Source organism: Salmo salar, chromosome 19 (assembly GCF_965601325.2).
Source record: "Salmo salar chromosome 19, fSalSal1, whole genome shotgun sequence".
NCBI lineage: Eukaryota > Metazoa > Chordata > Actinopteri > Salmoniformes > Salmonidae > Salmo > Salmo salar.
In genome coordinates, this window is record NC_138309.1 from 90,577,670 (window position 1) to 90,594,298 (window position 16,629).

The 16,629-nt window shown below is 43.8% G+C and overlaps 1 protein-coding gene across 2 annotated transcripts in view; it reads right to left on the reverse strand.

Moving 5' to 3' along the window:
- The window catches only part of LOC106594516 (cysteine/serine-rich nuclear protein 1), a 52,396-nt gene extending 50,087 nt beyond the window's left edge, over positions 1 to 2,309 (reverse strand). Inside the window, exon 1 of one of the 2 annotated variants that reach the window (XM_045702858.2) lies at positions 1,692 to 2,309. The gene's annotated coding sequence lies outside the window, so the exon portion shown is untranslated. Of the gene's footprint in view, positions 1 to 1,641 lie in introns of both variants that reach the window. The other variant, XM_045702859.2, reaches the window with a different exon arrangement.
- Positions 2,310 to 16,629: the final 14,320 nt, after the last annotated feature.

Sequence of the window (16,629 nt, forward strand, 5' to 3'; positions counted from 1 at the left end):
TCTGGAGACCGGTGTTTTATACATCTTCAAACTAAGGGCAACCATGGCATCCGTGACAGAGAGGGAGAAGCATCCATCCATGTATACAGGTAAGAGTCTAGCTAGCAATTTTTTTGATGTGTTGATATTACACATTTCTAATTTTGTCAGAAAGTTGATTTCATTTCAAGTTAAAGTGTACTGTTAGCTAGCTAACGTTAGCTGGTGTAAGAATATTCAAAACACACAACGCAGAGGACTAAAGGTCAAGAGGGAATTAATGTTCAATGTAAATAGTTGTTTTTCTGTAATAGGGAATTAATGGATCAGAGACACGGAGACATTTCAGTCCGGGATGCATAGCTACATGGGGAAAGTTATCATTGATTGTCTATACATTGGGCCTGAAACAGGATACTTGGTATTTGGCCATTGGCCCAGTTTTACTGCAAGGAATTCTAAATCGTCAACCACAGGCTAGGGTTGGGTTATAAATTACATCCTCTTTGTTCTGTGGAGAATACATTGAGAACAAGGAAAATAGCCTTCCAGACAACATGAGAACGCATGGGTTTTTTTGTTGTTGTTGTCTTCTAAACATTACATGTGTGGTCCAATGCAGAATAACCAATCCATTAGATATTATTAACTAACAAGCAGTAATTGATTTTCAGGTTATCAAACAGACAAATATTGAACAAATAAAAGGGATTCCTTTGCGCCAAGTGTCATCTCAATGTCCCCCGATTCACATATGATCGAATATTCCAATGATGAATCAATGCCTATTGCAATAACAAAGCGATAAACACACACGGACCATTTCATTTGAATAGCGCAGCTTAATTGATGATATGGCTGTCAATCATTATATCACGTCTGATTATCTGTGGCCAGCCTCCACATGTTGACCCGATCAATCCTCCTGGTTAATGATAATTGCTATGACAACACATCAGCTGCAGTGGGCGTAGCGCCACTGGAGGCGAACCAGGGAATCAATTTAGCCTACTGAATAGACCGTAGACAACACACCATATTAGAAATAGCCATTAAAACCACCAAATCAACTAGGCTACAATAATCCAGGCGGTATCACATCTGGCTGTGATTGAGAGTCCAATAGGGCGGCGCACAGTTGGACCCAGCGTGGTCCAGGTTCGTCCGGGGTAGGACGTCATTGATAAGAATTTATTCTTAACTGACTTGCCTAGTTCAATAAAACATGTTTTTAATTTTTATTACATATAATAGCCCAACACGTTCACTGTCAACAGTCCTGTACTCAACCTGGTCCAATCACATGGTGTATTAAAGGCCAAACACCAACAAACTGTTCATTAGTCAATTAGCTTTCATCTCAACAGCTGCGATAAAACGTCAATGTATAAAAATACGACCATCAACTAAATGAACCACTTCATTATATAGCCAATCATCATATTTAAATGCCATAGCTTTGTTTATAATGTCTAGTCTACCTTCCCTTCTGCAACATTGTAACCAAACGAACATGATAAAGAAACTGATTTGCACCAGTGCTGTTTCTGCTATGGTGACAGCATAGAGAACATCCGAACTATTTGGCTTGTCTCCACCCCGAAGCTTTTACACAGAAATGACACAGAACGGTGTTAAATTACCAACCGCGTCGCTACTCACCAATACTTCAGATATCAGATCACCATTAGTGAAAATATAGTCAAACAGACCTCTCGCTTTTGTCTCGACTGTAGCAGAGCGCACCGTCAGTACCAGCCAGCCTTTCCCTTGTCTGAGACAGACTGCTCGGCAGAGCGCACCGTCAGTACCAGCCAGCCTTTCCCTTGTCTGAGACAGACTGCTCGGCAGAGCGCACCGTCAGTACCAGCCAGCCTTCCCTTGTCTGAGACAGACTGCTCGGCAGAGCGCACCGTCAGTACCAGCCAGCCTTTCCCTTGTCTGAGACAGACTGCTCGGCAGAGCGCACCGTCAGTACCAGCCAGCCTTTCCCTTGTCTGAGACTGACTGCTCGGCAGAGCGCACCGTCAGTGCCAGCCAGCCTTTCCCTTGTCTGAGACAGACTGCTCGGCAGAGCAGCCTCAGTTTGTAGCAGAGCGCACCGTCAGTACCAGCCAGCCTTTCCCTTGTCTGAGACAGACTGCTCGGCAGAGCGCACCGTCAGTACCAGCCAGCCTTTCCCTTGTCTGAGACTGACTGCTCGGCAGAGCGCACCGTCAGTACCAGCCAGCCTTTCCCTTGTCTGAGACAGACTGCTCGGCAGAGCGCACCGTCAGTACCAGCCAGCCTTTCCCTTGTCTGAGACAGACTGCTCGGCAGCGCAGCCTCCTCGTCACTGGAAAAAGCGTGACGCAGGCGGTGCCATAGGGAGGCTGGCCTGCCCACGCTGCTTCCTGCCTGAGAGCGAGAGAAGAGACAGAAAGCTGCCTGGCTCAACTGGACTGTTTACATACACTATCTATTCTTCCAGTAGAAAGCAAACAAATAGTTGAGGAACAATATTTAAAGTACATATTGGAAATGTGTTAAGGATAAAAATGTTATGCGTACAATGGAAACAGTAGGCTACCCACAGTGTACAATGGAAACAGTAGGCTACCCACAGTGTACAATGGAAACAGTAGGCTACCCACAGTGTACAATGGAAACAGTAGGCTACCCACAGTGTACAATGGAAACAGTAGGCTACCCACAGTGTACAATGGAAACAGTAGGCTACCCACAGTGTACAATGGAAACAGTAGGCTACCCACAGTGTACAATGGAAACAGTAGGCTACCCACAGTGTACAATGGAAACAGTAGGCTACCCACAGTGTACAATGGAAACAGTAGGCTACCCACAGTGTACAATGGAAACAGTAGGCTACCCACAGTGTACAATGGAAATAGTATCAAATCCATTTTTATTGATGCATATCAATGGTTAGCAGATGTTATTGTGGGTGTTGCGCAATGCTTGTGTTCCCAGCTCCAACAGTGCAGTAATATCTAACAATACACACATCTAAAAGTAAAAAAATTTAATTAAGGCGAGCAATGTCGTAGTATATATATATATATATATATATATATATATATATTTATATAGTACCAGTCAAAAGTTTGGACACACCTGCTCATTATTTTTTACTATTCTCTACATTGTAGTATAATAGTGAAGACGTCAAAGCTATGAAATAACACATGGAACCAAAACAAGTGTCCAAAATATATTTTATATTTGAGATTCTTCAAAGTCGGGTTAGCTTGGCAGCCACGTCCAACCAGAGTCATTTATTTTCACCCTTGACTGCCTTCACCCTGGCATTCAGTTCTGCAAGGCTTTTTGGCAAACCTCAGCCACCTGCTTCCAAATTCTGCCACATGAAATCAATATGAAACAGGGTTTGCGCTCTACTGAACACACAGCTGGTTAGCAGGGAGGCTGGACCGTCTCCATCGACATACTGCATCTGTCTCTCTAACCTCACAGCTGGCCTCAAGACCTAGATCAATAATTTCGTCTCATCAGTTCATTGTATGATGCTAGATATTAATAGCTGTGTAACAGACTAATCACTTGATTATGTAGCAATTTGTTAAACTGACCAAGAATGTGAACTCTTATAGTAAAAACTTCAAAGAAGTTGCTGGTGGGTACAGGGGCGTCTTGAGAGTTTCGTTTTGTTCCCGATAAATAAAGAAATTTATGTTCTTGTCTGCATGCATTGAAACCCAAGCTCAGGGTCATGAGATTTTACAATGTTAGGTATTAGCCATCTTCAACAGCATCTGCTCTTGTTAGCTAGCATTACCTAGTGCTTTCTACTCTAGTGCCAGAGTAGCTAGCAAAACTATTTTGATCTCAGTCATAGCTGTTATATTTCACAACTTCACCTAACAATAATCAATCCAAAACAATATAAACGCATGTCGCGCAAGAAAAAACACCCAATATAATGTTTTAAAGTTTAAAATAAACTTTTATAATAATACCATAATGGAAAAAGTCAGCCATATTTTCTGTTGATGTGACGTCACTGATCTTCAGGTTGGAGAAGTCGGAGCTCTAGAGAAACAGGCCCGAGTTCCTGAGTTGGATGACTGTTGAAATACATTTTTCCCAGTCGGAGCTCTAGAGAAAGAGGCCCGAGTTCCTGAGTTGGACGACTGTTGAAATACATTTTTCCCCAGTTGGAACTCATTTTTTTCCCAACATCCCAGTTGTCTTGAACGCACCATGATGCAGTAGTTGGAGAATGGCATGGAGGGGGCCAATCATAAACCCCTGATTCACCTCCTTGGCCAGGAGGGAGAAGACGACACATGGCTCATCAAGTGCAGAACAGAGGTTGGCGCAGAAGTAGAGATGAGGCCTGGAGAAAAAAATAAAAAATTCAGGCAGTCAAGCAAATATCGGACAAAGTAGTGGTCAGTGTTGAGGTTCAAGTCCACAGCCCTGGAGGTGATGTTGATGGGGTGGCGAGGTTGGCCAGCAGAAGGAGTGGGTTTCTGAGGGCAGAAGGTGCGGGCTTGGGCACCACTACAAAATGTGCAGGAGCTTGCATGAGGACCACAGCGGTCCCTCCTTTTAGAGGAGGTGAAGAAAGAAACGTTGTCTAGAAGAAGGAAGAGGGTAGGGCGGAACAGCGAGCAGAGGCAGGGCAGTCAGGCTGCAGGTGGTGGCAAGGTGGGATGGACAGCCACAGAGGTCACAGGCGAGGGACACCTTTCTGGGGAAGCTGCAACAGTAGAGCTCCACGTCGAGGGAACCCCTGCAGGAGCATGGAGGCAGTGGCTGCCGATAACCGGCCAGGGTAAAAGGGTACGTCACCAAAACGGACAGCCAGATCCACGATGGTAGGTCGGTAGTCGTCCAACTCCTGGCGGTGAGAAGGATGCAGATGACCTCTCTGTAGTGGGAGAAAGCCAAGCAAAATTCTGGTACAGTGAGAACCCTGGAGTGGTGAGGGCTAGTGGAGTGCAGGGGCACTTGGTTGAGGCCACAGTCGATGATGAGGGGTAAGGCCTAGGTGGGAGAAGGAGTGAGGAGAGCGGTAGGATTTATATCTGCACCTTGTAGGATCTGCTGGCAGAGAGCGGAAGAGACTAGAGGCGGATTGAAGATCGGGGCGTTGGGTGGAGGATGAGCTGGGGTGGCCGTAGAGAGGGGGTGGTGGACCAGATGGCGGGGCTGGGCTGCGACCCGGCAGTGAAGACGAACAGAGAGGCAGTCGGGACAGGGTCGCAGCTTGGAGTAACTGGCTGAGTAAGTGGAGATGTGTGAGGTTGTTGCTAGCAGAGAGAGAAGATGAGAAGCTGCAGTGGTGGCAGCGAGATCTGAGAGAAAGTGAAAGGTCGACACTGGCAGATAGAGAGGTTAAGCTGAAGAAGTGGTCACGGGCTAGCGAGACTTGGGGGGGGAGGGGAGGCTGTGAAGATAATGCAGGCAAGATTGTCAGGACGCCAGAGCGGGCACAAGCGTAGACACCGGTGGAGACAGCACGTGAGAGGTTGGAGACAAGGGCAGGGAGGAAGGGAAGGAGAGTGGGAAAAGCTGCCGATAAGGCAGGTAAGGGGTCGAGGGGGTTGTGAGGACAGAGAGCTGGAAGGCCCTTGGTAGGGGTTGGAGCCATGGCATCCAGGATGTTTCCGGACTACGTCTGGGCAGAAGCCGTGTGTGGAACAGCTCTGCCTTGTTATTAGGATGGAAGCGGGAGCAGAGGGGAAAGGTTCTGTAGGTTGGCAGGAGACTGAGCCGTCCCCGTATACGGAGAGGGGAGGCCGGTGAGCTCGGATGGGCAGGGAGGTGAGAAATCGGCTTGGAGGCCGGCCACGGCATTCTGGTTCTTTGTGAGGCCTGGAACGGTGGTGGGGCACTGAGACAACGGACCGCAGCCATCTGGTTAGAGGTGGCGTGTCTCTGACAATGCAGACAGGAGAGTCTGGAACTAGGTCTGAAAACATTTTTGGAATTCGAGGCAGTGAGATCAATCTCCATTGTAAACAAAATAAGTAAGCTAACTGAAGTAACTAGGTAAACTTTGAGTAGACCCTTCGATAAATTGAGGCGTGTGACTCAGTGTCTTGCATGCGAGGCTAAACAGAGAGGATCAATGACTGTTTGGTTTATAAGTAGGGTGGTAGTGGTGCTTAAGGAGAGTGAGGTGTTGAGGCTGATTTGCAGTTAGTAGCGGCCGGAGCTAGTTTGAGAAGTTCCAATCAAGGCAACTAGTTGAGTGTTTCAAACAGTAGTTGAGACTGATTGGCTGGTTAGCAGCTTGTGCTTATTGAGTTGCTAGGGTGCGGTGTTCAAGTTGAGTCATTTCTCCTGAAATGTTTTTCATCCTAAGCACCATTACCCATAGGGCTCTGGTCAAAAGTAGTCCACTAGTTAGGGAATAGGGTGTGATTTAGGACAGTCAAGTTGTTCCGGACCAGGGGATCAATAGAAACATACTGATGAGATACTTTGCTTTCATTTTCAGCCTGGTCTGACTAGCAGAGTAGACCAGAGAAAACCATAAGTGTCCTGCCAATGTCAACACAAGTGTGACCCTCCCTAGTCCAGAGGGGCCTGGTGTGGTGTTGGGGTGGTGAGGAGAGGTTTGTGGGAAGACAAGGTATTAAGGAGAGGGGGGGGGGGGGAGTTCTCCGTTTGCACTACAACCCCCACAAGGCCCACTGGACTCGTCCGAAGTCAGCAATGTTGATGTTCCATCTTTTGTTAAAAAATATATAAAAATGATTTGACCAAAATATAGAATTTGTCCTTTACTACTATAGCCCATAGAAACGCATTGAATAACACATTCATAAATGGCAAAAAAGACAGTTGAAAAATAAATCATAAGGAATCTGTTTCTGAAGTGTCTATCCTATATCTAGGAGATATAAGAAAGATCAGGAAATAATGCATACATATATTTGTTTACACAAATTTAACCCCTTATTTTTGTTTCCACAAAACTAACCTCCATACTTCCATCCATTTGTATGGGTTACCTTCAGACAAACCCAAAACTACCTAAATACTTCCACTCATTTGTATGGGTTACCTTCAGACAAACCCAAAACTAACCTCCATACTTCCATCCATTTGTGTGGGCTACCTTCAGACAAACCCAAAACGGAAAACACCATCGTGTTCGTGAGTCTCCCCTTTCTACAGTGTGGTCATATTAGTTTGCAGCCGAAACTGTTGGCAACAGTAGTTGGGTTTGTCTAAAGGTAACCCATACAAATGAATGGGAGCATGGAGGTAGTTTTGGGTTTGTCTGAAGGTAGCCCACACAAATGAATGGGAGCATGGAGGTAGGGTTGGGTTTGTCTAAAGGTAACCCATACAAATGAATGGGAGCATGGAGGTAGGGTTGGGTTTGTCTAAAGGTAACCCATACAAATGAATGGGAGCATGGAGGTAGTTTTGGGTTTGTCTAAAGGTAACCCATACAAATGAATGGGAGCATGGAGGTAGTGTTGGGTTTGTCTGAATGTAACCCATACAAATGGATGGTATCATATACAGTATATACAGCATTATATACATCACGGGTGTCGTATGGATTGGACCAAAACGCAGCTGGAATGTGTTTACTCATCTTCTTATTATTTTGAAGAAGGAGAAACAACTAAATGCGTGAACAAAAACACCCCAAAAAACAGTTCTGTCAGGTGCAACAAACACTAAACAGGAAGCAACTACCCACAAAATCCCATAGAAAAACACCCCTCTCAAATAGGACCTTCAATTAGAACCAACTAGGAGCAGCTGCTTCCAATTGAAGGTCAACCCAACAAACACCACATAGAAATAGACATGCTGGAACATAACCCAACAAACCCCAAAACACTAAACAAACACCCCTCTTAAATAAGAACATAGCCCAACAAACCCCAAAACACTAAACAAACACCCCTCTTAAATAAGAACATAGCCCAACAAACCCCGAAACACTCTAAACAAATACCCCCCTGCCACGTCCTGACCAAACTACAATAACAAATAGCCCCTTTACTGGTCAGGACGTGACAGTAATATACAGTATTATATACAGTATTATATACAGTATTATAAACATTATAATATACAGCATTATATACCGCATTATATACAGCATTATATACATTATAATATACATTATAATATACAGCATTATATACAGCATTATATACATTATAATATACAGCATTATATACAGCATTATATACATTATAATATACAGCATTATATACAGCATTATATACATAATTATATACATTATAATATACAGCATTTTATACAGCATTATATACAGCATTATATACATTATTATATACATTATAATATACAGCATTATATACAGAATTATATACAGTATTATATGTATTATATACATTATAATATACAGCATTATATACAGTATTATATACATTATAATATACAGCATTATATACAGTATATACAGCATTATACACAGTGTTATATGCAGCATTATATACAGTATCGTACACACTGCATTATATACAGCATTATATACTGCATTATACGGGGCGGCAGGGTAGCCTAGTTGTTAGAGCGTTGGGCTAGTACCCGAAAGGTTGCAAGTTCAAATCCCCAAATCTGTCGTTCTGCCCCTGAACAAGGCAGTTAACCCACTGTTCCTAGGCCGTCATTGAAAATAAGAATTTGTTCTTAACTGACTTGCCTAGTTAAATAAATGTAAAATATAATATACAATATATACAGCAATATATGCATTATTATATACATTATACACAGTGTTATATACAGTATTATATACAGTATAATGAATATATACAGCACAATATACAGCATTATGCACAGTATCATATACAGTATATACAGTATTATATACAGCACTATGCACAGTATCATATACAGCATTATAATATACAGTATTATATACAGCACTATGCACAGTATCATATATAGCATTATAATATACAGTATTATATACAGCACTATGCACAGTATCATATACAGCATTATAATATACAGTATTATATACAGCACTATGCACAGTATCATATACAGTATATACAGTATTATATACAACACTATGCACAGTATCATATACAGCATTATTATATACAGTATTATATACAGCACTATGCACAGTATCATATACAGCATTATATACAGTATTATATACAGCACTATGAACAGTATCATATACACTATATATAGTATTATATAGAGTATCAGCATTATATACTTTATAATATACAGCATTATATACAGTATATACAGCATTATACACAGTGTTATATGCAGCATTATATACAGTATCGTACACAGTACTATAAACATGAATATATACAGCACAATATATTGTATTATATTCAAAATTATATACAGTGTTATATACAGTAGTATATACAGTATTATATGCAGCACTATATGCAGTTCAATATACAGTATATAAAGTATTATATATAGCATTATATACAGTATTATATACAGCATTATACATAACATTATATACAGTATTATATACAGCATTAGATACAGTATTAAATACTGTATTATAAACATTATTATATACAGTATATACAGCATTAGATACAGTATTAAATACTGTATTATAAACATTATTATATACAGTATATACAGCATTAGATACAGTATTAAATACTGTATTATAAACATTATTATATACAGTATATACAGCATTAGATACAGTATTAAATACTGTATTATAAACATTATTATATACAGCACTATGCACAGTATCATATACAGCATTATAATATACAGTATTATATACAGCACTATGCACAGTATCATATATAGCATTATAATATACAGTATTATATACAGCACTATGCACAGTATCATATACAGCATTATAATATACAGTATTATATACAGCACTATGCACAGTATCATATACAGTATATACAGTATTATATACAACACTATGCACAGTATCATATACAGCATTATTATATACAGTATTATATACAGCACTATGCACAGTATCATATACAGCATTATATACAGTATTATATACAGCACTATGAACAGTATCATATACACTATATATAGTATTATATAGAGTATCAGCATTATATACTTTATAATATACAGCATTATATACAGTATATACAGCATTATACACAGTGTTATATGCAGCATTATATACAGTATCGTACACAGTACTATAAACATGAATATATACAGCACAATATATTGTATTATATTCAAAATTATATACAGTGTTATATACAGTAGTATATACAGTATTATATGCAGCACTATATGCAGTTCAATATACAGTATATAAAGTATTATATATAGCATTATATACAGTATTATATACAGCATTATACATAACATTATATACAGTATTATATACAGCATTAGATACAGTATTAAATACTGTATTATAAACATTATTATATACAGTATATACAGCATTAGATACAGTATTAAATACTGTATTATAAACATTATTATATACAGTATATACAGCATTAGATACAGTATTAAATACTGTATTATAAACATTATTATATACAGTATATACAGCATTAGATACAGTATTAAATACTGTATTATAAACATTATTATATACAGTATATACAGCATTAAATACAGTATTAAATACTGTATTATAAACATTATTATATACAGTATATACAGCATTAAATACATTTGTATAAACAGAACAGAACAAAGCCTCTCTCTGCAGACAGAACCAGCATTATAGAGTTATTTAACCTTAGGAGACTTTTAGTTCACTGACTGTCATCTCTGTACAACAGCTCCGCTCATGCAGTTAACTCATTGTTTATTAAATCACTGGTTGTTCTAATGAAGAGCTCTGGACTCAGATCAACAGGATACAGCCGGGTCAGGCTGAGAGCTGAGGCTCTGACTGGTTGTTCTAATGAAGAGCTCTGGACTCAGATCAACAGGATACAGCCGGGTCAGGCTGAGAGCTGAGGCTCTGACTGGTTGTTCTAATGAAGAGCTCTGGACTCAGATCAACAGGATACAGCCGGGTCAGGCTGAGAGCTGAGGCTCTGACTGGTTGTTCTAATGAAGAGCTCTGGACTCAGATCAACAGGATACAGCCGGGTCAGGCTGAGAGCTGAGGCTCTGACTGGTTGTTCTAATGAAGAGCTCTGGACTCAGATCAACAGGATACAGCCGGGTCAGGCTGAGAGCTGAGGCTCTGACTGGTCTCTACTCTATTTCCTTGAAGTCTCCAGTCCCACAGAATCCCTCCTTAGATAAACAAGAAAAAGATCCAGGAAACACAAATGTTTTCCTTCGCCTTCCGAGAAAGAGATCTGTGTTGCAGAGGGGAAGGAGGGCGGAGGAGAGGGGAGGAGGGGTGAGGAGAGGGGAGGAGGGGTGAGGAACAGGGGGAGGAGGGGTGAGGAGAGGGGAGGAGGGGTGAGGAGAGGGGAGGAGGGGTGAGGAACAGGGGGAGGGGAGCCCTGGTGCCACGCCCACTGAATCAGGCCTGAATTCATTAGACCCATTCTCTTTAAAAGTGTGCCAAACCGTTGGCCAAGAGAACAATAACGTCCCTCAATGTTTTCCATCTGCACAGCGAGAAAGGGCCGTGGCTGCACATGCTGAGTGTATAAACGTGTGGTCATCATAAAACGTCTCCTACCGAGAATAACTGGGCCTATTGACTAGTATCAATGGCCCCAACATCAGAAAAGAGACCTGGTGGAAACATATCATCAATGGCCCCAACATCAGTAAAGAGACCTGGTGGAAACATATCATCAATGGCCCCAACATCAGAAAAGAGACCTGGAGGAAACATATCATCAATGGCCCCAACATCAGTAAAGAGACCTGGTGGAAACATATCATCAATGGCCCCAACATCAGTAAAGAGACCTGGAGGAAACATATCATCAATGGCCCCAACATCAGTAAAGAGACCTGGAGGAAACATATCATCAATGGCCCCAACATCAGTAAAGAGACCTGGAGGAAACATATCATCAATGGCCCCAACATCAGAAAAGAGACCTGGAGGAAACATATCATCAATGGCCCCAACATCAGTAAAGAGACCTGGAGGAAACATATCATCAATGGCCCCAACATCAGTAAAGAGACCTGGAGGAAACATATCATCAATGGCCCCAACATCAGTAAAGAGACCTGGAGGAAACATATCATCAATGGCCCCAACATCAGTAAAGAGACCTGGAGGAAACATATCATCAATGGCCCCAACATCAGTAAAGAGACCTGGAGGAAACATATCATCAGTGGAGTTCCAGTTGTGTGAAAACAAGTGAGATGATTTGATAATATAAATCTCTTTGAAATGTAGAATAGGAAAGAACAGGAGAGGGGAGAGAGGGGAGTCTGGCTGAAGCGGAGAGAGAGAGGGGAGAGAGGGGAGTCTGGCTGAAGCGGAGAGAGAGAGGAGAGAGAGGGGGGAGTCTGGCTGAAGCGGAGAGAGAGAGAGGAGAGAGAGGGGGGAGTCTGGCTGAAGCGGAGAGAGAGAGAGAGGAGAGAGAGGGGGGAGTCTGGCTGAAGCAGAGAGAGAGAGGGGGGAGACTGGCTGAAGCAGAAAGAGAGAGGGGAGAGAGGGGGGAGTCTGGCTGAAGCAGAAAGAGAGAGGGGAGAGAGGGGGGAGTCTGGCTGAAGCAGAAAGAGAGAGGAGAGAGAGGGGGGAGTCTGGCTGAAGCAGAGAGAGAGAGGGGGGAGTCTGGCTGAAGCAGAAAGAGAGAGGAGAGAGAGTGGGGAGTCTGGCTGAAGCAGAAAGAGAGGGAGAGGGGGGAGTCTGGCTGAAGCAGAAAGAGAGAGGAGAGAGAGGGGGGAGTCTGGCAGAGGGAGAGAGGAGAGAGAGGAGAGAGGGGGGAGTCTGGCTGAAGCAGAAAGAGAGAGGAGAGAGAGGGGGGAGTCTGGCAGAGGGAGAGAGAGAGAGAGAGAGAGAGGGGGGAGTCTGGAGTCACACCAGACCACACTTTACTACATCAGACCACACTTTACTACATCAGACCAGACCAGGGAGAGAGGCGGAGGAGGAGAGGGAGAGAGGGGGAGGAGGAGAGGGAGAGAAGGAGAGAAGGAGAAAAGGGGTTTACTAACTCACCCTACCATCCCCCTCTTTCTCTCTCACACAGGCTGCCATGCTGGTTGGCTCCACCAATCACAGCTCTCTCTCACAGGCTGCCATGCTGGTTGGCTCCACCAATCACAGCTCTCTCTCATAGGTTGCCGTGCGTGCTGGCTCAACCAATCACAGCTAGGTGCTGCTTTACTTGGAGACCAAACAATCTGGGTAGTGAAATCATCAGTTGCCCTTTAAAGGAGAGGTCACTTCACTTCCTTTTATTTTTCCATTTATTTATTATCCCTCCCTCCTTCTCTACCTCTCTTGTTCTCTCCCTGTAAGGACGAGTGGAGAAATGGCGGTGTTTTCACTGAGAGATACTGAGGGATACTGAGAGATACTGAGAATACTGAGGGATACTGAGGGATACTGAGGGATACTGAGGGATACTGAGGGATGCTGAGGTGCTGCCTCTAGCCTGTGTTTCAGACAGGGATACTGAGAATACTGAGGGATGCTGAGGGATACTGAGGGATGCTGAGGGATGCTGAGGGATGCTGAGGGATGCTGAGGGATGCTGAGGGATGCTGAGGGATGCTGAGGGATACTGAGGAATGCTGAGGTGCTGCCTCTAGCCTGTGTTTCAGACAGGGATACTGAGAATACTGAGGGATGCTGAGGGATACTGAGGGATACTGAGGGATACTGAAGATACTGAGGGATACTGAGGGATACTGAGGGATACTGAGGGATACTGAGGGATACTGAGGGATGCTGAGGATACAGAGGGATACAGAGGGATGCTGAGGGATGCTGAGAGATGCTGAGGGATGCTGAGAGATACTGAGGGATACTGAGGGATGCTGAGGGATACTGAGGGATGCTGAGGATACAGAGGGATACAGAGGGATGCTGAGGGATGCTGAGAGATACTGAGGGATGCTGAGGGATGCTGAGGGATGCTGAGAGATACTGAGGGATGCTGAGGGATGCTGAGGGATACTGAGGGATGGTGAGGGATACTGAGGGATACTGAGGGATACTGAGGGATACTGAGGGATACTGAGGGATACTGAGGGATGCTGAGGATACTGAGGGATGCTGAGGGATACTGAGAATACTGAGGATACTGAGGAGCTGCCACTTCCCCTCAGCTCCTTCTCTTAGATAGTGTTTATATTCAAAACAACCAGCTAGAATGTTTCCATGTCATTTATATTGTACAAGTTACCCAGTATATAGTTACCCCTATTACCCCTATACATATAGTTATATCGACTGAACTGACCCTGTATATAGTTACCCCTATTACCCCTATACATATAGTTATATCTACTGAACTGACCCTGTATATAGTTACCCCTATTACCCCTATACATATAGTTATATCTACTGAACTGACCCTGTATATTGTTACCCCTATTACCCCTATACATATCTACCTCCATCACTCCAGTATCCCTGTCCCCTTCCCCCTATACATATCTACCTCCATCACTCCAGTATCCCTGTCTCCTTCCCCCTATACATATCTACCTCCATCCCTCCAGTATCCCTGTCTCCTTCCCCCTATACATATCTACCTCCATCACTCCAGTATCCCTGTCCCCTTCCCCCTATACATATCTACCTCCATCACTCCAGTATCCCTGTCTCCTTCCCCCTATACATATCTACCTCCATCACTCCAGTATCCCTGTCTCCTTCCCCCTATACATATCTACCTCCATCACTCCAGTATCCCTGTCCCCTTCCCCCTATACATATCTACCTCCATCACTCCAGTATCCCTGTCCCCTATACATATCTACCTCCATCACTCCAGTATCCCTGTCTCCTTCCCCCTATACATATCTACCTCCATCACTCCAGTATCCCTGTCCCCTTCCCCCTATACATATCTACCTCCATCACTCCAGTATCCCTGTCCCCTTCTCCCTATACATATCTACCTCCATCACTCCAGTATCCCTGTCCCCTATACATATCTACCTCCATCACTCCAGTATCCCTGTCCCCTTCCCCCTATACATATCTACCTCCATCACTCCAGTATCCCTGTCCCCTTCCCCCTATACATATCTACCTCCATCACTCCAGTATCCCTGTCCCCTTCCCCCTATACATATCTACCTCCATCACTCCAGTATCCCTGTCCCCTTCCCCCTATACATATCTACCTCCATCACTCCAGTATCCCTGTCTCCTTCCCCCTATACATATCTACCTCCATCACTCCAGTATCCCTGTCCCCTTCCCCCTATACATATATACCTCCATCACTCCAGTATCCCTGTTCCCCTATACATATCTACCTCCATCACTCCAGTATCCCTGTCCCCTTCCCCTTATACATATCTACCTCCATCCCTCCAGTATCCCTTCCCCATATACATATCTACCTCCATCACTCCAGTATCCCTGTCCCCTTCCCCCTATACATATCTACCTCCATCACTCCAGTATCCCTGTCCCCTGTCCCCTATACATATCTACCTCCATCACTCCAGTATCCCTGTCCCCTTCCCCCTATACATATCTACCTCCATCACTCCAGTATCCCTGTCCCCTTCCCCCTATACATATCTACCTCCATCACTCCAGTATCCCTGTCCCCTATACATATCTACCTCCATCACTCCAGTATCCCTGTCCCCTTCCCCCTATACATATCTACCTCCATCACTCCAGTATCCCTGTCCCCTTCCCCCTATACATATCTACCTCCATCACTCCAGTATCCCTGTCCCCTTCCCCCTATACATATCTACCTCCATCACTCCAGTATCCCTGTCCCCTTCCCCCTATACATATCTACCTCCATCACTCCAGTATCCCTGTCCCCCTATACATATCTACCTCCATCACTCCAGTATCCCTGTCCCCTTCACCCTGTACATATCTACCTCCATCACTCCAGTATCCCTGTCCCCTATACATATCTACCTCCATCCCTCCAGTATCCCTTCCCCCTATACATATCTACCTCCATCCCTCCAGTATCCCTGTCCCCTGTCCCCCTATACATATCTACCTCCATCACTCCAGTATCCCTGTCCCCTTCCCCCTATACATATCTACCTCCATCACTCCAGTATCCCTGTCCCCTTCCCCCTATACATATCTACCTCCATCACTCCAGTATCCCTGTCTCCTTCCCCCTATACATATCTACCTCCATCACTCCAGTATCCCTGTCCCCTTCCCCCTATACATATCTACCTCCATCACTCCAGTATCCTTGTCCCCTTCCCCCTATACATATCTACCTCCATCACTCCAGTATCCCTGCCCCCTTCCCCCTATACATATCTACCTCCATCACTCCAGTATCCCTGTCTCCTTCCCCCTATACATATCTACCTCCATCACTCCAGTATCCCTGTCCCCTTCCCCCTATACATATCTACCTCCATCACTCCAGTATCCCTGTCCCCTTCCCCCTATACATATCTACCTCCATCACTCCAGTATCCCTGTCCCCTTCCCCCTATACATATCTACCTCCATCACTCCAGTATCCCTGTCCCCTTCCCCCTATACATATCTACCTCCATCACTCCAGTATCCCTGTCCCCTTCCCCCTATACATATCTACCTCCATCCCACCAGTATCCCTGTCCCCT